At 36.2% G+C, this 27,649-nt stretch overlaps 1 protein-coding gene across 1 annotated transcript in view; it reads right to left on the bottom strand.

Annotated features, from left to right (window-relative positions):
* The window catches only part of MAGED1 (MAGE family member D1), a 57,128-nt gene extending 38,829 nt beyond the window's left edge, over nucleotides 1-18,299 (bottom strand). The window contains exon 1 of the mRNA XM_029930317.1: nucleotides 18,230-18,299. The gene's annotated coding sequence lies outside the window, so the exon portion shown is untranslated. The remainder of the gene's footprint in view (nucleotides 1-18,229) is intronic.
* Nucleotides 18,300-27,649: the final 9,350 nt, after the last annotated feature.

Here is a 27,649-nt window from a genome sequence, read left to right as displayed (position 1 = left end):
TATATATATATATATATATAAAGAAAAACACACTGATACATTTACTCTCCTCCTACAAAAAAAGATGTCCCACATTCCAGGAACAAAAAACAATGGAATCCAAAGGATGCAGTGCATTGAATGGGTCAAGCACACAGACTTCAGGGTTGGACAGAGCTGAACTCATATTCCAATATTACTACACTTGTTATGTGATCTTCGGCAAGTATCTTTACTTTTCTGAATACTAGATGTAGATGTTTCCTCTATAAAAGAAAACCTACAAGGTAATGAGAAGTTCTGAGCCTAAACCTAATCTCAAACAATATATGTAAGAAAAAGTTGTAGGAAAATTTCCTAATTCTGGTAATTGCCCACGAGGTAGTTTGGACAAACCCCAAGCTGAAAACAAAACAAAACAAAACCTTAATGAAAAAGTAACATCTACTTAAAAACAATAAAAATATGGAAACATCAGGGCAACAGCAGGGGGAAAGGGGAATCTAGAGAGATACGCAGGGAGGCAATTTCTGTCCTTAGGGCATTTGTCCATTCCAAAAGAATTTTAACTTTCATTTTAGTTGTTTCAAAGACAAAGGAGACAGATTAAAGTCCAGAACTACACAGAGGAAAACTAACAAGAAACTCTTCCTATAATAAGCAAGAACCTCAAAAGGCTACATTCTCAAGGGGTGGATGAATGGAAGCAGGTCATTTTGCAGTTTAGGCTAAATTATGTGGCTTGCCCTGGGGATCCTTGAGCCTTGAATTCAATAAGGAAGCAAAACAGCAGGAGCAGCTGATAATAGAAAAGACTTAAACACTAGGGTTAGCAAACACAAACTATAAGATACTTATTTTCCTATAGAAAAAGAAGTAAATATCAAACTTGAAGAGATTTCCAAACATCAGGAAACTAAAACAAGCAGTGTATCACAATTAAACCTAATCAAACTTTTTGAAGACCCCAAGGAATAGAATTAATCAAAAGATTAGAAAATAATTTGTGAAAATTATTAAAGTACAGTACAAAAAGATAAAAAGGCGGAAGGTACAGAAAAGAGTATTAAAGACTCAAACTGTTCTCATTCTCTAAATAGGTGTCAGTGCCTTGTAAAGTGATCACATGAATCTTAACTACTTTTAAGGCACAAAACATAGAATTTCAATGATAACAAATAAAATTTTTTCAGCCCTTTCTACATTTCCACAAGCAAAATTGGGCTCCAGACTTGCTTTTTACTTAAAATTAGTTAATGGAATTCCAGAGCCTAACTTTACAAATACAAATCTTCAAAATCAACAAAAGGAAACTCAAAGAGAGATGAAGTCTCTATACTCTTTTTCCTGGAGCTGTGGAGGGGTGGAAACCATCTTGCTTCACACTTATTTCAAATAATCTAAATTTAAAAGATGTTAAATTGAGAATTTTAACAAGAATGTCAATCTAGCTCTCTTTTACAATATGGAGACTTATGAATAATGATAACTGCTGTCAACTAGTTTCTATTCTCTGTTAATACAATTTTTTCCCTCGGAAATACTACTTAAAGACATTTTGTAGGACTCCCACAACTTTTTGAACTTTGTTCAATGAAAACAACCCACAAAAGAAATGTGTAATTTTAACTACATATCTTACTTGTTAACTCATTGACCAGCTGTAGTAGACAGAATAATAGCCTTCCCAAGATGTTCTGATCCTGTGAATATGTTACCTTATGTATTCACAATGGCAAATGGGATTTTGCATTAAGTGGTAAAGGATCTTAAGATGGAGAAGTTATCCCGGATTATCCTAGTGGGCTCACTGTGATGACAGGAGTCGTTATAAGAAGCAGGAGAATCAAAGTCAGAGAAGGAGGTAGAACAGTGGAAGTAGAAAGTCAATGTCAGAGAAGTTGAAGATGCTATACTGTTGGATCTGAAGAGACAGAAAAGGACCATGAACAAAGGAACTCAGGTGGCCTCTAAAAGCTGAAAAAGGCAAGGAAATAGATTCTCCCTGAGAGCCTCTTGATGGAGCTCAACCCTGCCAACAACCTTGATTTTAGGACTGCTGACCTCCAGAACTGTTAAGATAATAAATTTGTTTACTATTTATGTTTGTCATAATTTATTACAGCAGCTAATATAACCTGATAATAAAGTTGTAATTGCAATCTCTATATTTGGATATAGATTAATACTGCTAAGATCATTCTGACAAATTAGAAAGGATCAGTGGCACTTTCTTCTTTACCCACAGGCATGGATAAACAAATATAAACTCCCAATTCTGTAGGACTCACTACATAACAAATAAATTGAAAGAATATATTTCTTTTAAATTAATAGTGTCATGATTTTTGTTTCACCAGTGAGAAAAATGAAACTCTGAGAATTAACTTATCTAAGAATAATGTGCAAAGACCTAGGATTCAAGTTCCTCTCAATGTCAACAAAGTCCAATATTTTTTCACTACATCCTGCTGCCCCTCAACCTGCTTGGAGCGTGATGGAGAGGGTAATGCATTCAAATGTATTCCTCAAATGATCCATAGTGGCACCAAGACCCCATGTTTGTGAGATTCTCTACCTTCTTTGCTTTAATTCCATGTTCATAGAAAACAACAAGCTATTTTCTTAGTTTGACTTCCCAACTATCTTAATATTGGAACTGACATGCCTTGGAGAGAGGACCTGAGTGTTCTGGTCACTAGAAAGTATGCATTAGTATAGAATGGGTGTGCTTTTCTTTCTGTATCTATTTTACTCTCAGTACATTAATTTGTACATATTTGTCTATCACCAAGATTCATTTCAGCATTTCACCAAGTCCTGGACTGCAGTCAATTAACTGAAGTATCACCATCCTACAGGGTCTTCTATTAAGTTCTGTTGGGATATCCAAATAAAGGTAATTTCCTTTCTTTGATAACTTCAACCATATTTATACATAAAACACCACTAGAGTATGAAGCCTAAGAGATGCTTCAGTGACAGTTGTTTCAGAAAAGAAATTCTATTTTATTTTTATACAGAATGATATCAGTCTTTAGAGGTACAAGGATTGAAAGGGAGAAAAAAATTACAATTATTCAGAAATTACATTAACAAGCCCAAACCACTTTGTGATAATTAATTGAGCTGTATAGTTATTATTTACATAATTTTAAGTATGTTTTATATAAAGTTTTATAAAACTCAAAAAAACCTATAAACAACAAACAATTGGACCTGAGAAAGGGGTAAGCCAGGTGAATGGATCTAAGAACAACACACCAGAATCAAGCACTTTCATACACCAGTCACATTCAGTTACAAAATGTAATATAAAAATATCAGTGAGAGCAACAAACCTTATCAGGGACACAGAAATATGTCTAACAAGACATGCATGAGACCCTTATACAGAAAACTATAAAACATTTTTTCAAAGACATTAAAAATACCTAGATAAAAGGAGATGAACCACCTTCATTGTTGTAAAGATGCAACCAAATCTAGATATCTATATATAGATAATGTATCTATATATAGTAATAACTATTAGAAAGTTCTAGTTCTAGAAAGAAGTTCTAATAAAACTTTTGATGTCTCTTAAAGACCATATTAAGCTTACCTTAAAATTCATATGGAAAATAAAGGGCAAAAATTATACTTTTGAGGATGAGGAATAAGGAATAGGGTCTTTCCCTACCACTTGCATTACAAAGCTATAGTAATTAACAGTGTAGAACTAGTATAGATATAGACAAATAGACGGATGGAAGAGAATAGAAAGCCTAAAAGCAGATACATACAACTATTACAATTTGGTGTAAATCTGTGGAGAAAGAATAGACTATTAAGTAAATAATCCTGGAACCATTGATAAGTCATTCAAAAAAATTAAGTACATTCTCTACATCATACAATACACAAAAATAAAATTCCAAGTGGATCATAACACTGTGAAGATAAAATTATAAAAGTTTTACAGGAGAATATAATAGAATACCTTTATGAAATCAAGGTAAGAAAGAATGCCTTAAACAAGATGAAAACATGGCATATGTAGAAAATGATAATTTCATGGCATACTGAGGAAAGTGGAAGAGACTGCTCTTTTGTGAGGGCTAAGGTTATCAATATTACATTATAAATTTAACCACTTATGAAAATATTCATTTCTACTTGACCTTTTTCCTTAGCTCTATTAGACCATAGTGGCCTCTCAACTGCCCATTTCTTCAGGTACTTCCCAAGCTCAAGGCTAAATGGCATACCCAGGCAGCTACTATACATGGTATAATGACCACTTGCTCTCTGGTCCCCACACTCAGACAATTCTTATCCACTACCAGATTAATGGCTATCTTATACAAAATTAAGTTCTTAACCTGGTGCCTTCCAGGATACCTTCTCTGAGCCTCTAGGATGGGTTAGAGGACCCTCCTCCATGTTTCTACTGAAAGTACCACATCCTGGTCTCCCTTCCATAATAGCACTCCCTGCTGCAATGTCTGAGTCTATCTCATCCACTAGATTCAGTATAAAATACATCGAATTTAACTATGTCCTCGTTATCCAGCAGAGTCTAGAGTTTTGCTTACTAAATCGATTAATTAATTAACGGTCTATCTAATTTTTTAAGGCTTCTACTCTATCTTTCCCACTAGTGTCCCAGCACTTCTGACATTCTCAGACTGTATATGTTTCCCCTCTCACCGTCTATGATTTCCCCCTTTATTAATCCACACTTCTTTTCTACCAGGCCCTGGGAAAATACTTTATTGATAACCAAGAGGGCAAACAGAGGGCATGAAAAGTAATGAGCTATGCCTATTTCCCCTGGAAGCTACTGTTTCATCGTTCTCCTTCTCACCTGAAATGTTTCCTTTGTGACCTCTAGAATCCCCCTCCTTGAAAAAGCTTACCTATATCCTTCAGAGATTTTTATAACACCCCCCTCTCCTAGCCATAGATGAGATAGTTCTCTCATAAGCCTGCTGATTCTCCCACACCCCTGGTCCCAACATTCCCAACTGGTAAACCACAGCACACTATTGTTACAAACTTGTTAGTAACATACTATTCAAGCAGTATCTGTGAGATGGGCATCCTGAGGTATTGCCATGTGATACAGAGCAGAGCGCAACATGTAAAATGGAACAAGATTCACGGAATGCCCAACTGATGATAATAATAATAATAATAATAATATAATAATAAAAATGAAATGTTTTCTAGAATATCTTTACCTTGCAAATAGGTGAGGGACTGTAGTCAAGGCATTAACCTGCTTGACACAAATACCAGCCAAAGGATGAAAGAATATCAAGTGAAGAGCTATAACAAACATGCTACTGTTTTCAATGACGCGTCTTGAAAATTCATATTCTCAACATGCATAAAGAAAACAAAAACAATAAAAGTAGTAAAAAGTAAAGAAACAGCGAACTAAAATATGAAATAAGCATGTCCTAATAGTAAATATGCTAATATGTTAATTTTTGTGAAGTAACTAAAAAATACTGTCAGGTCCAAGAAGTACATTAAATACTAATCGTAATTAAAGTTTAGAACTGCTATTCCATTATTTATTTCAAAATAAAAAATCAATAATGCATACGTATAACGTCACATCTTCACATAGAACATTTTGTCAATTTTATGAAAGTTGTTAAACTCATCATTTTTAATCACTACAGGTACTTCCACAAAACCTTGAAACTCTGGGAAAGAAATAAGCAAGCTGGAGCCCTCCCTAAGGAAAAGGATCCCTAACAGACAGATTCTGGGATGAAAAGAACAAAGAGGGAGCTGGCTAAATCGCTAAAGATAGTTGTTCAAGGACCCCCCAAAGACACAGGGTCACCTAAGCCATTACACCAATCTTTATATTCTGCCCTCCACAGATGCTGGTTATCTCTGATAATAACTTCCTGGTTCTGATTCTTGACCCCAGAGTCTGAAGAAGACACAACTGACTCAGAGTTCTACACAACCCCTGGCTAATTGCTAAGATCAATTGTTTGGACCTTCCAAGAAGGAGGAGCATTGCACGATAGTAATCAAGCTTCCTTCATTCCTAAATGGCCTCACGCGCAATTCTGGGGCCCATTCTGGGAAAGATAAGACCAAACCAAGGTTCTCCTACGGAAGCCCCCTGAAGCAGCTAAGTGCAACTGTTCTAGGGGAAATGTGAAACAGTAACCAAGTCCCCCATATTCACAGCAAATGGCAGGTCTGGCTACCCTTGATCATCTCCAAGCCACAATTTTCTATCCTCAAAACCGTGGGGGAGAAAAAAACAAACTATAAACCCACATACATCTCAAAGTCAAAACTGATGCAGTTCTTTTGGAATTCAGTTTTCCACTATCTAATGAAGTTGAAGGGATGCACAAACTATTACCAAGTAATCTGTCTGCCAGATAATATGTCTTAGGGAAATTCATGCACATATGCAACAGATATGTACAAAAATGTTCTTAGCAGCACTATTCACAACAACCAAAACCAGAAGGCAATCCAAATGTTCATAAACAGTAAAATGTATAAATAGGTCTATATGTACACACATGTCTATACACACAGGCAAAGAAGTGATTACCATTAAAGTCAAGTCAGGATAAATGGTTACCTCTGGGAGAGAGAGAGAGAATTAGGAATGGAAGCTTCCGGATAACCTGCAATGTTCTATTTTGGTTTTGGAAGGCTATTTTCTGGGTGTTTACTTTATAATTATTCACTTTATTATTTTTTTTAATGTTTATTGTTGAAAGAGTGCAAGTAGAGGAGGGGCCAACAGGGAAGACAGAAGAACCAAAGTGGGCTCTCCACTGACAGGTTGACAGCAGCGAGCCCAATGTGGGGCTCAAACCCATGAACCGCAAGACCATGAACTGGGTCTAACTTGGACGCTCAAATGACTGAGCCACACAGGTTCCCCTATAATTATTCACTTTAGTGCACATTTATGCAACTTTCATTAATTTTGTTATACTGCACAATTTAAGGAATTTTTTAAAAGGAAGAATCCAGGGCCTTCCTATGGAGCTCCCTTAAAACATATGTTCTCAACCTTTCTGACATGAGGAACATTATATAAAAAGCATCTACCTCTCTCTGTAAAAGCTATGGGGATTGGCTGTCCATATTCATTTGCAATAGGATTTTTGGAAACACACACGTGGACAAGCCAGGGATCTGCCAGCAATAACGTTTCCCTTAAAGTTGTTAAGGGCAATTATTCAAGTCCCTCCCAGAATAGAATCAATATAGAGCAGTATCTTAGCTCCCCTTACATTCAAGATTTTACCGCCAGTCCTTTCTTGACACCTAACCCTGGTAATGTGCACACACACACAAAGGGCAAAGACAGAGACAAAGACAAAAGCGAAACAAATAAAGCCAGGGCCATCCAAGGGATCTACTACTAAGCTGGTTAAGGGAAACAATTCATGCTAGGCATTGCTGCTTTCATTCCCTAAATCTTCCTCCCTGCTGCTCCTTTGATTTCCATGCCGTCTGTCTCTCAGCTGTACTCACATCTTCCACAAAATATAGAATCTTCCTTGTCTTCCTCTCAACTCTTAAACCCTTTATCTTCCCCTGTATCTTTGATGATCCCATGTCTAATTTGTCCATCACCCCAGCTTCTCAGTTCTTTGACCTCTTCTATTCCAACTCACCCACCCACTGAACTTTGTCATCATCCAGAAATCCTTTTCCTCTGAAATTTTAGGCTCCAATAATCTACTTTGACCACAATTTCTTGTCTGCCATATCACTTTGTTAACTTCTCTTTGAGCTTTGAAATTCCTATACAACTTTTCCCACACCCAACCAAATATTCACACAGCTTCTCTTTCTCTGGATCCATAGAATGAATCTTCCTAAGAATATACTCTTCCTCGATGAGATTACATCAAATGGTATATACTGAACAAATCTCATCAATAACCTCAACAACTTACTTTTTTTTGCCACTCAGTCATCACCACCACATTCACAAGTCCAAAATCAAGCCCAACTTATTGGGATGAGCACTGGGTGTTGTATGTAAGCCAAATCTGACAATAAATTATATTCATAAAAAAATAATAAAATGCAAAAAAATTATATTACATAAATTAAATCGAGCCCAATGTTTGCTTTCCTTGCTCTTACTTCTTGGCAGCTGAACATACCTGGAAAAAAAAGAAAAAAACTAAACACACTTCATTTGCAACCTACACAGGTGTTCATTATTGCTTATTAATCTTTTTTCATTCAGTAAAGAAGGCTGTAATCTTCTCCTCTTTCCTCTGGCCCTGGCCATTCCCTCTCACACTCCAGAATGCCCTCACTACGTTATTCACAGAGAATATAGGGACACCAAGAAAGAAGCTCCCCGTTTCTTGCCTTTCCCAAACTTCAAAAACATCCCTTTCTGATTCTTCTTAACTTAGATGCCCCTTCTCATGTTCATGGCTGGTACTACATATGTTCTTGACACATATTTTCCACATTTCGCTTCTCCAGTTATTCCCTTTCTCTCATATTATTTCTAATCTCTGTTTTTATCAGCTCTCCCCCTGTAGAACATATAAATGTGTTCAAATCTCTCAGCCTAAAAATATACATGTAATACCTCTTATCTATTCTACTTTTCACCGACAGGATTTTTGACACCAGATTCTACACTCATTTGATCAACACTTTCACCAAAACATTATTAGTCCTCTGCACATTAGCCTTCACTAACTCTAGGATATACATGCTCACTGCCCTCGTTTCCCCTAAATCCCTAATCTAACAGAACCCTCTGAATCTACATCTTATATAACCATGTAGAGAAATTTAATGTTTTGTATTTAAAAAGGTTTAAGATAGTAGACTTAAAAGACAAATGCAGTACATGATCATTAGTATACAACAGTTCTTGGCACACAGAAACACATAGAAGGAGATGAGGATCTTCAATTATCATTCCACTCTGCCAGAGATAACTGCTAGGGCTACATTCCAACGTCTGGGAGAAGCTGAGAAATCATCTCACTCCTCATACCCTCAAATCCCAGGAAGAAGAGGAGGAAGAGGAATTCTCAGATTACTCAAGTGGTCCACAGGGCCAAGTGGTGGAGCTTTGAAGAGGAAGAATACAATAAGCAAAAGTTCTGGTGTGGCCTATTAAAAGAAAAAAAAATTATCCTGACACTTGTTAAAATGGTAAGATTATAAGAACTATGGTGGTAAGTGTCAAGACTACTGTAATAGGGAAGAGAAAATGGACTCTACTCTGAATTAAGTAAGGACAGCTGGGAATCTATAGCCAAGGAGTAGATTGGGGGTGGGAGGTGGGAAGTTCAGTTGATAGAAAATTAAGAGGAGACATAAGGATAGGGGAATTTTTGATAAACAGAAATTTTGCTGAGGGTAAACCAGGATGATCACATATCAAAGGTGGGGGGATCTAATTAAATTGATTCAGCAGGATACTTTTTTCTTTTCTTTTTTTACATTTATTTATTGTTGGGAGACAGAGAGAGACAGAGCATGAGCGGAGGAGGGGCAGAGAGAGAGAGGGAGACACAGAATCCGAAACAGGCTCCAGGCTCTGAGCTGTCAGCACAGCCCCAACACAGGGCTCGAACCCATGAACTGCGAGATCATGACCTGAGACAAAGTATGACACTTAACCGACTGAGCCACCTAGGCACCCCTCAGCAGGAAACTTTCTAAAACTGGACCATATAGGCCAAAGACATTGCCCAGGGATGAGATCTAGTTGAAAAGAGGACTTCCTGGAGCATGACTCACATTTGGTCAAGGAGGGAGTGCTAACCCTTTTTCACTCTTCAGTTTTCCTTGGGCAATACTTCTTCACTGCAATATTCTCTGTTTTAGACCTGTTTAGACGGCCCCTAGATCTGTATGCACATATAGCTATGTACATGTGTTATGTACAGATTTTATATACATATATATCACATATGTTATATTAATACATAAAATGTCATGTTACACTGCACCCTACATGTGTGCATATATATGTATATATATAATGGATTATAACAGATTATAATAAATGTAATACACAAACGACTTTCCCATACACTATACACACACACAGACTGCAGTATAACATGACATTATCTGTCACCTGGACCACTACATCTCTCCCCTCCTTGTCAGTCTCCTACTGTCCCACTCCCATCCACTCACCCAGTACTTCATCAGTACATCACAAAGAGAAATGTATATCTCATCTGCTTAAGACAATTCCATTGCTTCTTCCTCATAGGCTTCAGAGTGAAGTCCGAGTTCTCTGACTTGACTTTTGGGGCTCCCAACATCCTGGCCCCTATCCATGTCTCCAGTTTCATTTCTCCTCCTCTACGTAAAACTTATGTTCCAGTTATAACCAACCACACATATGCCTTTCTTTGAATATATCAAGATCTCCTCCACTTTTTTCCAGTTTCCTCTCACTGGAGCACCTTTCATAGCTCTTCTACTTTCATACATCCTCTATTCATCCAGTATCAAGCATTATTTTCCTTTCCAAGGCATTTCCGATATCCCTTCTGTGCTCCCCCACAGCTTATCACTTGCCCCCACTTGCATACTATGCCCACTATGGTGATTATCACACTCTTTTGACACTGTCTGTTCATTTACTCATACCCCCACTATAATCAATGTTCATCAAGGACAGGAAACACGTCAGGTTTACCTTTACATCCCCTGTACCCAAAATAAGATCAGATACATGGTAGTGTGGTCTATACATTCTTACTGAAATAATGACTACATAACAAAGGAAAACCATGCTTAGCTAATTATCAATGGAATGCTGGTGGAGTCATTCACTTGTATTCAAAATAGTAAGGAAAACGGCATAACAAAACATAGCATAACTTAAAAAAAATAGTAATAATCCTCTGAGCCGAATATCTTGGTTTCTAAGTACCAATCCCTACTCAAGAAATACATGGCTCCTTGCAAAATGGCTGATGCCAGGGCTGGGGCAGGGAATGACCCTAAAATATCTTGTGTCAGAAAGCAAGGAAGCCAAGGCCTAATGAGATCATGTAAAGAATATAGGAAAAGTCTCCTAATTTCTAAGATGACAGTTTGGGCATCAAAAATAAATCCCAATGGATATGTAAAATACATAAAAATCCATGAATTCATAATAATATTAACAAAAAAAATGAAGTTCTCTAGGGAACAAACCCATTACTCTGATAAATGAAAAAAAAATTATCCTGACTTCCTTTTTATAAAATACATTTTGGGACAAGAAAAACTGATAAAAAAAAAAGGTCTTTTTTATAAAGTAATTCCAGCTAATAAATGGAGAAAAATTGATAAAATCAGACCACATTTTTTTAAACTATTAGTGAAATAATGAATTTAGATAATTATCTTCAATGGCTGCTAAAGCCAATAGGAGAAAGGTTGGTAGGACATGCTGCGATGGAGATGGGGCATCTGGGTGGCTCAGTCGTTTAAGCATCTGACTTTGGCTCAGGTCATGACCTCACAGTTTGTGAGTTCCAACCCTGCTTTGGGCTCTGTGCTGACAGCTTGGAGCCTGGAGCCTGCTTCGAATTCTGTGTCTCCCTCTCTCTCTGCTCCTTCCTCGCTCATGCAGGCATGCACATGCACTTTTTTTCTCTCTCTAAAACAAATAAACATTAAAAAAACTTTTTTTAATGGAGAGATCAGGCTGACAACACCTGAAAACACAAATGAAAACCAGAGTCAGTTAAAAAAGTTAAACCAGATATGATGAAATGCAATAGAAAGTGCATATCACTACTTGATATGATTTCTTCTCTTAAACAATAGGTCAGAGAAAGATGGATATTATATGATTTCACTCATATGTGGAATCTGAGGAACTTAACAGATTAACATAGAGGAATTGATTCTACAAAGCCAGAATCAATTTGATTACCAAACCAGACAGAGACCCAAACAACAACAAAAAAAAGTACAGGCCAATATCTTTGATGAATACAGATGCAACAATACTCAACAAGATACTAACAAATCAAATTCAACAGCATATAAAAAGAATTATCCACCATGATCAAGTGGGATTCATTCCTGGGTTACGGGACTGGTTCAGTATTCTCAAATCCATCAATGTGATATATCACGAGAACACAAGGAAAGATAAAAACCATATGATCCTGTCAATAGATGCAGAAAAAGCATTTGACAAAATACAGCACCCTTTCTTAATAAACACCCTCGAGAACGTTGGGATAGAAGAAATATACCTAAACATTTTTAAAGCAATTTATGAAAAGCCCACAAGTAATATTATCCTCAATGGAGAAAAACTGAGAGCTTTCCCCCTGGGATCAGAAACAGGACAAGAATGTCCACTCTCACCACTGTTGTTTAACATAGTGCTGGAAGACCTAGCATCAGCAATCAGACATCAAAAAGAAAACAAAGGAATCAGAATTGGCAAAGATGAAGTCAAACTTTCACTTTTCACAGATGACATGATACTCTACATGGAAACCAACTTGACAATAAACTATAAAAAATAAAAAAAAATACCAGCTATAAGACCTATATTCTGTATTTTATAATTAATAGGTCCCTCAGCAAAATTTCTTCCTCACCCTATCCCCATACTATTTGATTTTACCTCTTTTCCTTTGTATTTGATATGATACAGTGATAAGAGCAAGGGACTCCATATTATAGAACTATGCAATTGGATGTGAATCACCTTTGAAGCTTTAAGATTGAATAAGTTTCTTAACCAAGTATGATTCCTTTCCTTTCCTGTAAAATGGAAGAATATGTACATCATTACTCTTTTCTTTGTTTTGATTAAGTTAAATAATATGCATACACTGCCTAATAAAAAATAGAACCTCAATTAAACGCCACTTGTGTGTGTGTGTGTGTGTGTGTGTGTGTGTGTGTGTTTGTAAAGAAATACCAGCTATAAAAGGGTTATTGGGAAAAAAAACAAATTTGAAAATGGATTAGGTGTCAGATAACATTAGGATATTACTGTTACTTTCTCTTGTGTCCCTATTATTAGGAGATGAACTCTGTGGTATTGGGGGTGAAGTGTCATGATATTAAGTGGTATCTCAATCGAAATGCCCAGAAGAATTTTTGTGGAATCTGACAAGCTGATTCTAAAAAGGAAATGGAAATTTAAAAGATCAATTTGGGATTACTGAAGAAAAAGAACAAAACTGTAGGACTAAATGACCGTACATAAGGTATGTTATAAAATGACATTAATTATGACAGTGGTATTTATACAAGTATAGAGAAGTAAACCAAACTGAACAGAATTCAGAAACAAATCCACATCTATAAACTAATCATTTGATTTATGATGATCTTTTCAATAAGTGATATTGGGTAGACTGGATGTCCATTTTACATACAAAAAAGAAAGAGGACCTTTACTCATACCCACAACTTATACTGAGAACATACACAAAAATCAATAACAAATAAATTGTGAATACAAATGAGAGATTAAACAATAACACGACACAGGAAAATGTCTTGATGGCCTTGAAAAAGGCAAAGATTTCTTAACAAAACAAGCATTTGCCATAAAGGGGAAAATTATAAAATTGAACAATATTAAAATTGAGATAGTTAGGGGCACCTGGGTGGCTCAGTCAGTTAAGAGCCCGATTTCAGCTCAGGTCATGATCTCACAGTTTGTGAGTATGAGCCCCCTGCGTCTGGCTCTGTGCTGAGAGCAGGGAGCCTGGAGCCTGCTTTGGATTCTGTGTCTCCCCCTCTCCTCCCTCCATCCCCAGCTCGTGCTCCTGCACTCACCCTCTCTCTCTCTCTCTCTCTCTCTCTGTCTCTCAAAAGTAAATTATAAAAAAGTTAAATATTTTAAAATAAAATAATATAAAACGGACGTAGTTCATCAAAGACACCATTAAGAAACTGAAAATGCAAGCAACTGAGATCTGCAATAAATATATCTAACAAAATATTAAAATCCTTAATACAAAAAGATCTCAACAAATCAATAAGATAGTCCAGGAGAAAAAGTGGTCAAAGATTGAACAGGTATCTCGTTAAAAAAACATCCAGGCCATCAAATATTTGGACAGATACAAATTTATCATCAGATTTGCAAATTAAAACAATAAGATAACATTCATAGCCACTAGAATAGGTACTTTTTTTCCCTTAAAGAGTAAAGACAATGACAAGTGTTGACAATATTCTAGAGAAAGTAGAACTCTTAAAGATTTGTACTGAGAGTTTTATAGTACAGGCATACCTCAGAGACCTTGTAGAAGGAACCTGTATAGGTTCCAGACCATCACAATAAAGTGAATATCACAATAAATCAAGAAAAATGAATATTTTGGTTTCCCAGTGCATATAAAAGTTATGTTAACACTATTCTGTAGTCTATTAAGTATCCAATAACATTATGTCTAAAAATGTATATGCTGTATTAAAAAATACTTTATTGCTAAAAAATGCTAACCATCATCTGAGCTTTCAGAAAGTCATAATCACTAATCACAGATCACTTTTAATAAATATAATAATAATGAAAAAGTTTGAAATATTGCAAGCATTACCAAAATGTAACAGAGACATGAAGTGAGCAAATGTTGTTAGAAAAATGGTGCCGAAAGACTTGTTTGACTCAGGATTGCCACAAACCTTCAATGTGTAAAAAACAGTATCTGCAAAGTGCAATAAAGCAAAGTGTAATAAAACAAGATATGCTCGTACAACCACTGTGAAAAACCAGTTGACAGTATCTACTAAAGCTAATCATATACATAACTTAATTCAGCAATTCTTCTCTTAGGTATATGCCAACAGAAACGCGTGCTTATATCACCAAAAGTCATGAACTACAATGTTCACAATACTATTTACAGGCCAAAAATGGAAGCAAACAAAATGTCCATCTATCATGATATATTCAAACAACGGAATACATGGCAATGGGAATGAGGAATTACCACTGTGCCAATAATATGAATGGATCTCAAAAACATACTACTGTGCCCAATAATATGGATGAATCTCAAAAGCAAAACCTTAACCCAAAAAGGTCAGGCACAAAAAAATCTACGATGCTACCATATTTTTATAAAGTTCAAAAACAGGCAAAATTATTAAACAGTGATAGAAGCAAGGATTGTGGCTAATTGGGAGTTTAGATGTGACTGGAGGGGATACATTCAAGGGCATTCAGATGCTCATCATGTTCTATTAATTTGGATGCTGATTACACATGTGTGTTTACACTGTGAAAATGCTTTGAGCCATACACTTTTGATACATGTACCTTTCTGTGTGTAAGTTTACTTAAAAATAAAGCCTGCACTCATATGAGGAATTTAAGATACAAAACAGATGAACATAAGGGAAGGGAAGCAAAAATAATATAAAACCAGGGAGGGGGACAAAACATAAGAGATTCTTAAATATAGAGAACAGAGGGCTGCTGGGGGGGTTGTGGGAGAGGGGATGGGCTAAATGGGAAAGGGGCATTCAGGAATCTACTCCTAAAATCATTGTTGCACTATATGCTAAGTTGGATGTAAATTAAAAAATAAAAAATAAAAATAAAGCCTGCAAATCTCAAATGGCTCAACCAAAATACACAGATCAGAAAATAGATAAACAATTATGCTTTAATTTAAAAAATGAATGGATGGATGGATGGATGGTTACGAGTGAGCAAGTGAGTGAGCTAGTGAGGTAATATGGCAAAAGTTAACAACGACTGAATCTAGGTTCAGGGTATAAAATTATTCATTGTACTCTTCTTTCAATTTATGCTTGTTTAAATTTGTTAAAAAACGATCATGTATAAAGAGTCACCACACCCCTCAGCTCTTAATATTTATAATTAGGAAGTATTTCAAGCTCTTGATATAATCTGATTTATGAAAGGAAATGTTTTTAAATGAAATTTCTATATCCAGATTGTGTCTTATAAAATAATACAATAGTCCATAGATTTTGTATTTCTTATTAATAAACAGAGAAAGAGAGACAGACAAAAAAAGAAAACCAGGCCAGGAATGAGTGTCTCACAGACCTTAGCTCCATGAACTAACTTCACCACCAAAAGCAGGTTACTATCTACCTTTGAGTCTTGGTTTTATCATCAGTAAAATGACAATTATAGTGGTTTTGAACATTAGGGGGCCAACTATATTTAAATGGTTGCCTACACAGACAGAATATTAAATTCATTCCAATTTAACATATCAAACATTTATGAGCAACATATCATGAACACACAGCAATGGGAGCACTGAAAAAGGTCAGCCTTTGTGACCTTGTGCTGTAGGACAGCACACAATGCAGCACAAACAAACAGACTGAGGAAGATGTGAGGATGGATATAGAGATGTCTTCCTAGATGGGCCAACAATATACCTAACTGAATAGCAAGAAGCTAGCCAAAAGAAAAAGAATGAGAAATGTATGTGGCTGTAATCGGTTATTTCAGTATGCAGAGTGTTGCATTAAAGCTATGCAGGAAAGTGACCACAGGCAAAGTGGGGGGAAGCCAGATGAACAACAAATGCAGAGACACTGATGTGGATATATCCTGTTTATCCCACTAACATCTATATAGTTTGTGCTCTCACTTCCTTTAGGTTTCTGCTCAAACGCTGTCTTGCCAGGGAGCCCTTCCTAACCATCCTATGTCAAATAGTACATCCCTCCCTATTACAACCTACTCATACTTATTATACATCATTTATTGTCTCTCAATTATAGTTTTAAAAATTTATTTTCCACTGTTGTAGTCTCAGTGCTTAACACTGTGACACATAAAAGTTAATCAATAAAAAATTCTTGGATGAATAAATGATGGTTGAACAGTGGGTGGAAGCTGAATGACATTTAAATGCTGTGTAATTATTATTTGAATAGACAATACAGAGACATCAGCAATACACTTCACAAAAGTTCCTAAGTACTTTGGTATCACAAAATCTCTGCCTCATCTTTTTATAAAGGAACTGAAAATTATATCTGGCCTAGAAAAAAGAATTACCTCTTATTTTGCCAAGTGCACCTCTTACTTACTTACTTACTTACTTACTTACAGGAGAAAGGAGGAATATATTACTTGTTCAAGGAGATCCTTAGTTAAATTATTCTTTAGAGCCTGAAAAACCCTGACTCTCATTGTAAGTTTAATGATCATTCCCCCTCTCTTAGGTAAAAAACTGAAATAATAGATTGTGATTAACTAATATTCTCACAAGACAAACATGATAAATGTAACAGAAAAATACATTTGACCTTGCACCAAATAGATAACACTTGCAAAGTTCTCAGGAAAACTTGAAAAATCTGCCAGCTTGCTGTTCAATGTTGCTACCCGAGACCAGAAAAGGATTTGCATAATAAGCACAACTCAAATGAAAAACTAAGTTAGTGATTGGATGTCATATCTATCAACGATTTCTGATCTATGACAAGTTCTAAAAGAGATGGAAAAGCTTCCACCCTCAAGAGATGACATCGGGTTACAGGAAAATCCACTATGTTTGCCCTCCTAAAAATGTGGTGATTCAGTTTTGTGCCAAATTTTTTAATGTCACAAGTAGACGTTTAAAAATCAGTGCAGTATTTGATGTGTAATTTTGTTTAGAATAAAAATAAACACAATAATAATAATTTGAACAAGACCCTATCTCTCTTAGGGCTCTAAAATTTCTGCCACTGCTTGTTTTTAAGAACAAAAACAGCGATGACCTTGAAATTGAAGTCACACCTGTTTTTGGAAAGTATATCGTTTAATGGCCTCTGCAGGAGGGGGACAGAATTGATCAGAAGCCTTGCAGGACAGTGAGGGGTGTAAAGGTACTGGAGTTGAAGGAAAAGGAAGAACGTAGATTCAGAGTGGCAGAACTGGGTTGCAAAAGTTTTGAGGCTAAAAGGGGGCGGGGAAGAGGGTGGGAGTAAGATGTAGGAAAACAATCTGTGGTAGAGGTAATGACTCAGGCTCAGAAAAATCAGGAAGAGGATTTGGAATAATGAGAGGTGAAGAATGACCAGGGCGGAAAGGTCTACAAGAGTCAGACAGGGGAGTGGATGACAACGGCCATCTTCAAACTAAGGGAAAAAAGACTGGCGAACGGAACCATAGAGTCACAAACATCGTTCACACAATGTATTCTGGGGATGAATTCCTCGTTCCATCCCATGTTGAAGCAAGGGCTTTCCCGAGCTGTTTAGGGATTCACCTGTGAAAATTATCAGTCTTTTTCTTTACACTCACCTTGCTGAAGAAAGCCGCGACACAACGATGGCGTGACCGGAAGTGTTATTTTCTTTCTTTGAGCTGAAGGTTTAACTTCCACCGCCACGCCCCCCTTTACTCACGCAACTTCCTGTGCCTCTCTAGCAAGCTCTTGGAATACTTGATCTCTTCGGGCTCTCACATCTGTCAAATCAGAAGGTTGTAACAGGTTGGGAGGGGACTCGGTAACTTTTTACAGATCCTAGCTCTAAGCATCCCAGGAACTGCAGTGTTTCAGCCAAACCCCACGTATCCTGTTTGTCATCCCACATTCCTAACTCTTAGTCCTTTAACTCTGGGATGTCAACAGTTACATATTTGTTGTTTTCTGGCATACCATGTTGAAAAAAAGTTTTTATTAGTGGCATACTTTGATTTCAAGATTGAAAAAAAATCTTAAATTTGAATCATTTTTGTCTCAGAATGGTATCCAAAGAGTTACATGCTGTACCGAAATTTCCAAACAAATATACATAAACTCATTTAGAAAGAATCTTGTATGTCTATGTGCCCCCACCCCAAGAAAACGAAGAAAATGACAACGGACAAAAAGTTTTAATAATAAAAATTATCCTTATTCTGGTTAAAAGTTCAATGTTGAACTACCTATTGCCACTACCTCCAGAACGCTCTTCTGGGCCTCAAATCTGTACCCCAGTTCTCCTCATTCGTGGCTATTTTTGGTCAATCCACAATTATATACTGAGCATCCATCATACACCCAAATACTATGCAACACCCACTGACATTGCAGTAGGAGCCCACGGTGTAAGAGCTAAAGTTGACATTTTAAACATATAAAAAAAAATCCTACCATAAGATAGATGATTATCAATGTTTGATGAATGAATAAATGACCAAAATGTGGTCAGGAGCAAACCAGGAGCAAAGTGGTTCTTACTTTTGCTGGTATTTTTATAGGTCATTTCAACATTTTAACTCATATTTTGTCATTCAACCAGCAGATTCTGCACAACCACTCAGTGTAAGGTTCTGTTACTGATAGTGCCCATCTAAGGAAGACTAAGACACAATCTTGTATTTCAAGGCCTTTCAAACTGTGGGGAAAATGAACACATAAACAACTACTAGCACTGTACTGTTACAAAATAATAGGTAGGAGAGACCGTGTAGGAACTATGGCTATCCCATTGATTGGTGAATACTAAAAACCTGAAATATACCTTTTCTCCTAGAGGGTGCTCAGTAAAGACTTCTTTAATGTTCAATAAATTATTGAATGGATGAATGAAAGGAAAATGGCAGTAGTAGTGAAGTATACTATGAAAGCAATAGTAATGAGAGATGAAGCTGAATGTAAGAAGAGACCAAAGAAGGAAGGACCTTGCAAACCATGTCATGGAAAACAGGAAGTCAAAGAATTTTAAAAGAAAGTATATAGTAATGTTTAAAACTAGAATATATAACATAGGCTGTACTGTTGCAGTCTGGAAGCAGAGAGGTTGATTTAGAGTGTATCGTAGTAACAAATGAATAAATACAGAAAATTAGAAGCTCATGCTGTTAATAATTAATGCACTTAGGAATTGAGCTGGAAAAATTAGCCACTGGATTATCATAAATCCAGAGACATTTAAACCTGATCGTTTTTCCTTGACTTCATCCATATTAAAAGTTTTGACAAGTTCACACAACAATTTTTTAAATTTTCTTATGTTTTTAATTTATTTTTGAGAGAGAGAGAGAGACAGCACAAGCAGGGGAGGGTCAGAGAGAGAGGGAGACACAGAATCCGAAGCAGGCTCCAGGCTCTGAGCTAGCTGTCAGCATAGAGCCCAATGCGGGGCTTGAACCCATGAACCATGAGATCATGACCTGAGCCGAAGCCGGACGCTTAACCGACAGAGCCACCCAGGCACCCCAACAAATATTTTTTGAGCAGTTAATATACGTCAGGCTTTGAGGATAGAACCATGACCAAAATGGACAAAACTTTCTGCCTTCACAGGAACTACATTCTTGTGTCAGATAATAAAATATTTAATAAAATACATGCCAGAAGATGACAAGTACAATGAAGAAATAAAGCAAGTAAGTAGGATAGCAATGTACATGGGAGAGGAGGAGAAGAATGTCATTATGGAAAAGCTCACTGAAAAGGTGATGTATGAATATTTATAGACTTCATTCACTTCTCTCAATCACCAAGATCACTTAGTTCAGACCCTCTATGTTTCTAACCAAATCCCAACTCCTTACCATGGTATACAAAAGCTTCAGTAGCCTAACTTGGTCTCTCTTTCTCTAGCCCCATCTCTCACCACTCAGCTTTTCCCACCCTAAGTCCAAGTCTCACCCAGGAACTTACAATTTGGAAAGTACACTGAGATCTCAAATCTGTATGCTTTCAAACCCTACTATCTAATATTCACCTTTCATAGATCAGCTCATATTTTATCTCTTTCATTAAACTTTGCTGACCCTTCCTTCCATTCCAAACCAAAATCAGACAACTGCTCCTCTTCTCTGCTTCCACTGTGTACCCTTTTCTTGTCATTTTATCTTATTCGCCCAACAAAAATTTGTTGGTCAACTACTGTGTGGTTGTTACTGTTCAAGACAGTAGAGATACATGCATAAACAAAGGAGTGGACAAAATCCTCGCATTTTTGAAATTCACATTCTAGTGAGGAAGAAAAACAATAAACAAAGTAACATAATAAATATGGAACTTATATGGCAGTAGTTCTCCATCCTAGGTGCCCATTAGAACCACATGCATTATTTTGTATATATAATACATTATAATAAAGATCTAAAGAATAATTTTAAACAGTCACCCAAAACTGACACAAAATTATATACAATAAATACTTTTCATTTTGTACCTGGCCACTAGCCATCTAGTGTAGCCATCTGTGATGGCTAGTGTACCTAGCCATCTAGCGAGTTTCTTACTTATTCTTTCAAAAATATTTTATACTTACGCAAGCAAACACACACACACACACACACACACACACACACACACACTACATTTTTATTAAACAACAACATATAATACAAACTATTTTGTACCAGGAATTTTTTCTACTTAACTATATATGTAGGCATGTATTTCCCCTTTTTACATAAGGAGATTTGTTATTTCTTAAAATTACTTATGTTAAATTACTTTTATGGCATAAACAAGTACTATGAGTATTAACACATACATGGATTCATGTAAAGACACCACAGTTCGGATACAGAACAATCCTTGGGGCTCCTGGTTGGCTCAGTCGGTTAAGCTTCCGGCTTCAGCTCAGGTCATGATCTCAGGTTCGTGGGTTTGAGCTCCGCGTTGGGCTCTGTGCTGACAGCTCAGAGCCTGGAGCCTGCTTCGGATTCTGTATCTCCCTCTCTCTCTGACCCTCCTCTGCTCTCTCTGTCTCTCACAAAAATTAAAAAACATACAAAAAATTTTTAAAAGGATACAGATCATCCCATAACTCTCTATGATATCCTGTTTTCATCACAAAATCTTCCTCACTCACAAACTCTGAGAAAGACTCTTGCTTTCTTTCAATCTAGCTTCTGCTTTTCTATTTTTTTTAATTTAAGTTTATTTATTTATTTTGAGAGACAGAGAGAGCGGGGCAGGGGAAGAAAGAGAGGGAGGAAGACAATTCCAAGCAGGTTCCACACTGTCAACCAGAGCCTGAGGCAGGGCTCAAACGCAGAAACTGTGAGATCATGAACTGAGGCAACAAGAGTTGGACACTTAACTGACTGAGCCACCCAGGCCCCCCCTACTTTGTACTTTTCTAAAATGTCATATAAGTGGAAGCATAGAATAGTAACCTTTTGAGACAGGCAAACTATTTTTCCCCTTCCCGTCCTCCCTGGTCTTCTGTTAAGTTTTTCAAATTCCACACAGAAGTGAAAACATGTGATTTCTGTCTTTCTCTGACTTATTTCACTTAGCGTAATACCTTCCAGCTCCATCCACATTGTTGCAAATGACAAGATTTCATTCTTGCCAAACTGTATTCCATTGTATATATAAAACACACCTTCTTTATCTACTCATCAATTGATGGACATTTGGGCTCTTTCCATAATTTTGGCTATTGTTGATCGCGTCACATAGAAAAACGAGTCAGAAGACAACCCAAATATCCAGTGCTGGGTGAATGGCTGGATAAACCTTGGTGTATCTGTACAATCATCTACAGCACATTAGTTACAGAGAAGGAGATTAAGCATACTGGTATACCTCAGATGTAAGTGGTGAAAAACATTTAACAATACATTCAGGTTGGTACTGTTGACAACAGGATCCTGTGGATCTTTGCCCACAGGAAGATGTCCGGAAAGACACGCACTTAACCAGGGACAGAGAAGGGAAAAGTGGGAGCTCTGGAAGGTGGTTAGTTGTCAGAGAGGGCTTTGGTTCAGAGAAAATTTTAGAATATTCAGATTGTAAAGAATGTAGTGTTCATTAGTTTTTATTTCTGAACTAATTGTATAGATGTATCACAGATTTTTTTATCTATTCACCAATTGAAACATTTGGGTAGTTTCCACTTTTGGAGAAGACAGATTAAGAGGCTATAACATTCACATATAGGTTTTTCTGTGAATATAAGTTTTAATATCTCAAAAAAAGAAATGCCGGGGGGCCTGGGTGACTCAGTTGGTTGAGCGTCCAGTTTCGGCTCAGGTCATGATCTCGCGGTTAGTGGGTTCGAGCCCTTGATCGGGCTCTGTGCTGACAGCTAGCTCAGAGCCTGGAGTCTGTCTTCAGATTCTGTGTGTGTGTGTGTCTCTCTCTCTACCCTCCTCTGCCCTGCTTAAGCCATCTCTCTCTCTCTCTCTCTTTCTCTCTCTCTCTCTCCCCCCCCCTCTCAAATAAATAAAACATTAAAAAAATTAAAAAAAGGAAATGCCTAGGAGCAGGATTGCTCATAAAAGGTTATGGTATGTGGGTGTTTATAAGAGACTACCAAAATGTTTTCCCAAGTGGCTGAACCATTTTGCATTCCCATCAGCAATGTGTGATTTCCAATTACGTCAGGTCCTTGCCAATATGTGGCATTCTTCATACTTTTTAAAAAGTTTTTATTTATTTAAGCAATGTCTACACCCATCGTGGAGTTCAGACTCACAATCTCGAGATCAAGAGTCACATACTCTTCCAACTGAGTCAGCCAGGTGCCCCTTCATACTTTTCTTAATGTTAGTTATTCTAATAGGTATGTGGTAGACTCTGTGGCTTTAGTATGCACACTATTTGTTAGAAGGACTATTATTTCTCCATTGAAACTGCACCTTTGTAAAAACAAAATCACTTTACCATATCTGTAATTGGTTTATTTCTACGCATTCTATTCTTTTCCACTGATCTATGTGTTATCCTTTGACCAATATGATACTGTAGTTTTAAAGTGAATCTTAATCTCAGAAAGCCTGGGTGGCTCAGTCAGTTAAGTGCCGACTCTTGGTTTCAGCTCAGATCATGATCTCACAGTTCATGGGATTGAGCTTTGCATTGGGCTTTGCGCTGACACTGCAGAGCCTGTTTGGAATTCTCTCTCTTCCTTTCTCTCTGCCTCTCACCCCCTACTCTCAAAATAAATAAATAAACTTACAAAAATTTTAAATACATTGAATCTTAATCTCAAATACTGTGACTCCTCCAAATATATTCCTCTTTTTCAAAATTGGTTTGGTTATTCTAATTCCTTTGATTTTTCCTATAAATTATGGAATCAGGTTTCCCAAAACTACAAAAAATCTTTTGTTAGGTGGGAATTGTGTTAAATTTAGATTAACTGGGGGGGGGGATATTTCTCATCTTACTATGTAGATTCTACAAATCAATGAATGTTAGATGTCTTTCCATTTCTTTAGATCTTCCTAGATTTCTTGAATCAGTGGTTTATAGTTTTCAACATGCAGATCTTGTTTATTTTTTGTTAAATTCACACCTAATTGCTTCCCTATTTTGAGTTGTCATAAATTGTATTGTTTTCATCAATTATAATTGTTAGAACTATTGAAAAATTTTAAGATTTTATTACTGGTTTATAGATATGTGATACATTTTATACATTGACTTATATTCTGAATTTTTGTTAAACTCACTTGAGATTTCTAAGGGTTTTTGTTTTGTAGATTTCTTGGGATTTTTTTTATAGACAATTGTGTTGTCTGCAAGTAGGAAAAGTTTTTTTCTTTTCAATTAATATTAATGTTATTCGTTTTTCATGAGTAATTGCACTGTTTAGGACTTTTACTACAATGCTGAATAAGAATGGTGAGAAGAATATCTTTGTTTTGTTCCAGAAAATAAAAGGAAAAGATTCAGTTTTTCACCATTAAGTAGAGGTTGAGTGGGTATAATATTGGGGAATGATAGACTTTAAAACATAAAAGTTTATTACAAATAAAGAAAAACATTTCCTAATGATAAAACAGTATATCCACCTGCAAGATGTTAAAATTATAAACATAGGTGCATATGTACTTAAAAACAGAGCTCTAAATTAAAGCAACAGAAAGTTACAGGATTGGGGGCACCTGCATGACTTGTCGGTTGATTGTCCAACTTCAACTCAGGTCATGATCTCATGGTTTGTGGGTTCAAGCTCCGCGTCAGGCTCTGTGCAGACAGCTCAGAGCCTGGAGTCTGTTTTGAAGTCTGTGTCTCCCTCTCTCTCTCTGCCCCTCCCACACTCATGCTCTGTTTCTTTCTGTGTCAATAATAAACATAAAAAATTGAAAAAAGTTACAGGATTGAAGAGAGTTGTAGGGAATTCAACAATAGTTGGAAACTTTAATACTACACTTTCAGGAATGTATAGAACAAGAAAGCAGAAGATTAACAAGGAAATAGAAGATTTGAACAACAATATAAAGAAACTAGGCTTCATAGCATCTATAGTAAACTTCCCTACAAAAAGGCAGAATACATATTCTTCTCGAGTGCACGTAGAACATTCTCCAGGATAGACAATATGTTATGCCATAAAATAAGCCTCAATAAATTGAAAATCAACAAAACAAGAAAATTATTTCTGAAAAGACCAAGAAAATCCATAGATCTTTAGCTAAACTGACCAAGAAAAAAAAAGAAAACTCAAGTTACTAAAATGAGTAGTGAGAAAGTAGGCATTACTACTGACATTAAAGAAACAAAGAATATAAAAGAATAATATGAACAAATAGGTGAAATGAACATATTCCTAGAAAGAAACAAATTACTGAAAAAATTCAAGAAGAAGTGAAAAATTGAAGTAGATCTATTACACCTATAGAGATGGAATTTGTAATTTAAAAAACTTCCCACAAGAAAAAGTCCATGTACAAATTTACTGATAAATTCTACCAAACTTTTAAGTAACCAATTACAATCAATACCAATTCCTTACAGATTGTTATAGAAAATAGAAGTGAAACATTTTCCAAATTCTGTAAAGCTGGTATTTTTCTACTAATAAAAGCAGAGACAAGCATGTCAAGAAAAGAGAACCACAGACCTGTATGCCAAAATCCTCAATAAAATACTATCAAACCATATCCACTGACATATATAAAGAATTATACTCCATGACTAAGTGGAATGTATCCTACCAATGCAAAGTTGATATAACATCTGAAAATCTATTAAAGTAAGACACCATATCAATTAAATAAAATACAAAACCATATAATCATCTGGACAGACAGAAAAAGCGTTTGACAAAATCCAACACCCTTTTGTGATATGAAAAAGAATTCAAACTAGGAATAGAATGAAACCTCCTGAACGTTACCTCATATTACACACAAAAATTAGCAAAAAAAGTGGATCATAGGCCTAAATATAAATGCTGAAGCTGTACAAATCTTAGAATAAAATATAAGAATAAATCTTTGTGACTATAAGTTAGGCAAAGCCCTCTAAGATATGATACAAATGTCCAAACAATAAAATTAAAAAAAACCTAATAGGTAAAATTGGACTCGCCACTATTAAAACCTTTCGTGCTTCAATGGATACCATCAAGAAAGTGAAAAGAAAACACTCAAAATGGGAGAAAATGTTTTCAAATCATATATCTGATAAAGAACTTGTAAATATAATATATAAAGAAATTGTACAACTCAAAAATAAAAAGACAAACAACTCAACTTAAAAAATGGGCAATGGATCCAAAAGGACATTTCTCAAATGGCCAATAAGTACATGAAAAGATGGCCAACATCATTAGCTATCAGGAAAATGTGTATCAAAGACATGAAGAAAGGAATTATAAATATGACCTAGCCAGTCATTCAGCAAGTCCACCAGCCCCACCCCAGGGACCCAAAAATTGAGTTCTAGGGAGAGATTATCGTAATAAAGCAGGATGCAAAACAAAAGGAGCCATAACACTTCCCTGAGGATGGGATCTCAGATAGTTCTGAGATAATCTTGATAATGGGCAAGATAAGAAAACCTGGGGGCATAAGAAACCTCCTTAAGTTCATTCAAAGCCATTTAGGTAGAATTTGGCAAGGGCTGAAGTTTCTGAACACTAAACGAGAGTACAATTAAAGAAATATTCCTTTTTAGTTATTGCATTTCTCAGTTGCTAAGGTATGAAAAACATGAAACATTGGTAATGGCAGACAAAGATAATAAACTCAGAAAAGAATATCACATATTTAATAAAAAGTTTTTGACTTACCATGTAGACCAAAAAAAAAAGATGAAAAAGAGGAAGTAATTATTTTTCCAGAGCATCATGTTGCTTTTCCTGATCAAAATCATAATCATAATTCCATTAGCACCAGTAACTTTTGCTACCATCTATTGATATCCTAATATGTGATTGATAAATACCTAATAACAGTGATATTGGGGTGAATTTCATTTCAAATTGGGAAAATATGAATATTTATGCCATTTGGGGAAAGTAAGTGTTGGTGAGAACGTGGAGAAAACGAAACTCTCTTGTGCTGTTGGTGGGGATGTAAACTGGTGCCACAACTTTGGAAAATTGATGAAGATTCCTTGAATATTAGAAATAGAACTACCATATGATGCAACAATTCCACTGCTGAGTATTTATACAAAGGAAACACAATCATTAATTTGAAAAGACCTATGCATCCCTGTGTTCATTGCAGTATTATTTGTAATAGCCAAGATATACAAGCAACTTAAGCGTCTATCAATGGAAGAATGGATAAGGAAAATGTGGCGTGCGCACACACACACACACACACACACACACACACACACAATCACACACACTGGAATACACTTCAGCCACAAAAAAGAAGGAAATCTTGTCATTTGCAACAACATGGAAGGAACTTGAGGGCATTATGCTAAGTGAAATAAGTCAGACAGAGAAAGACACATACCATAGGATCCCACTTACAGTGGAATTTAAAAGAAAACAACAACAACAAAAAAACCAAGCT

This window comes from Suricata suricatta, chromosome X (assembly GCF_006229205.1).
Source record: "Suricata suricatta isolate VVHF042 chromosome X, meerkat_22Aug2017_6uvM2_HiC, whole genome shotgun sequence".
Taxonomy (NCBI): domain Eukaryota; kingdom Metazoa; phylum Chordata; class Mammalia; order Carnivora; family Herpestidae; genus Suricata; species Suricata suricatta.
The sequence above is the reverse complement of the archived record's forward strand: the minus strand, read 5'-3'. Positions and strand labels throughout refer to the sequence as shown.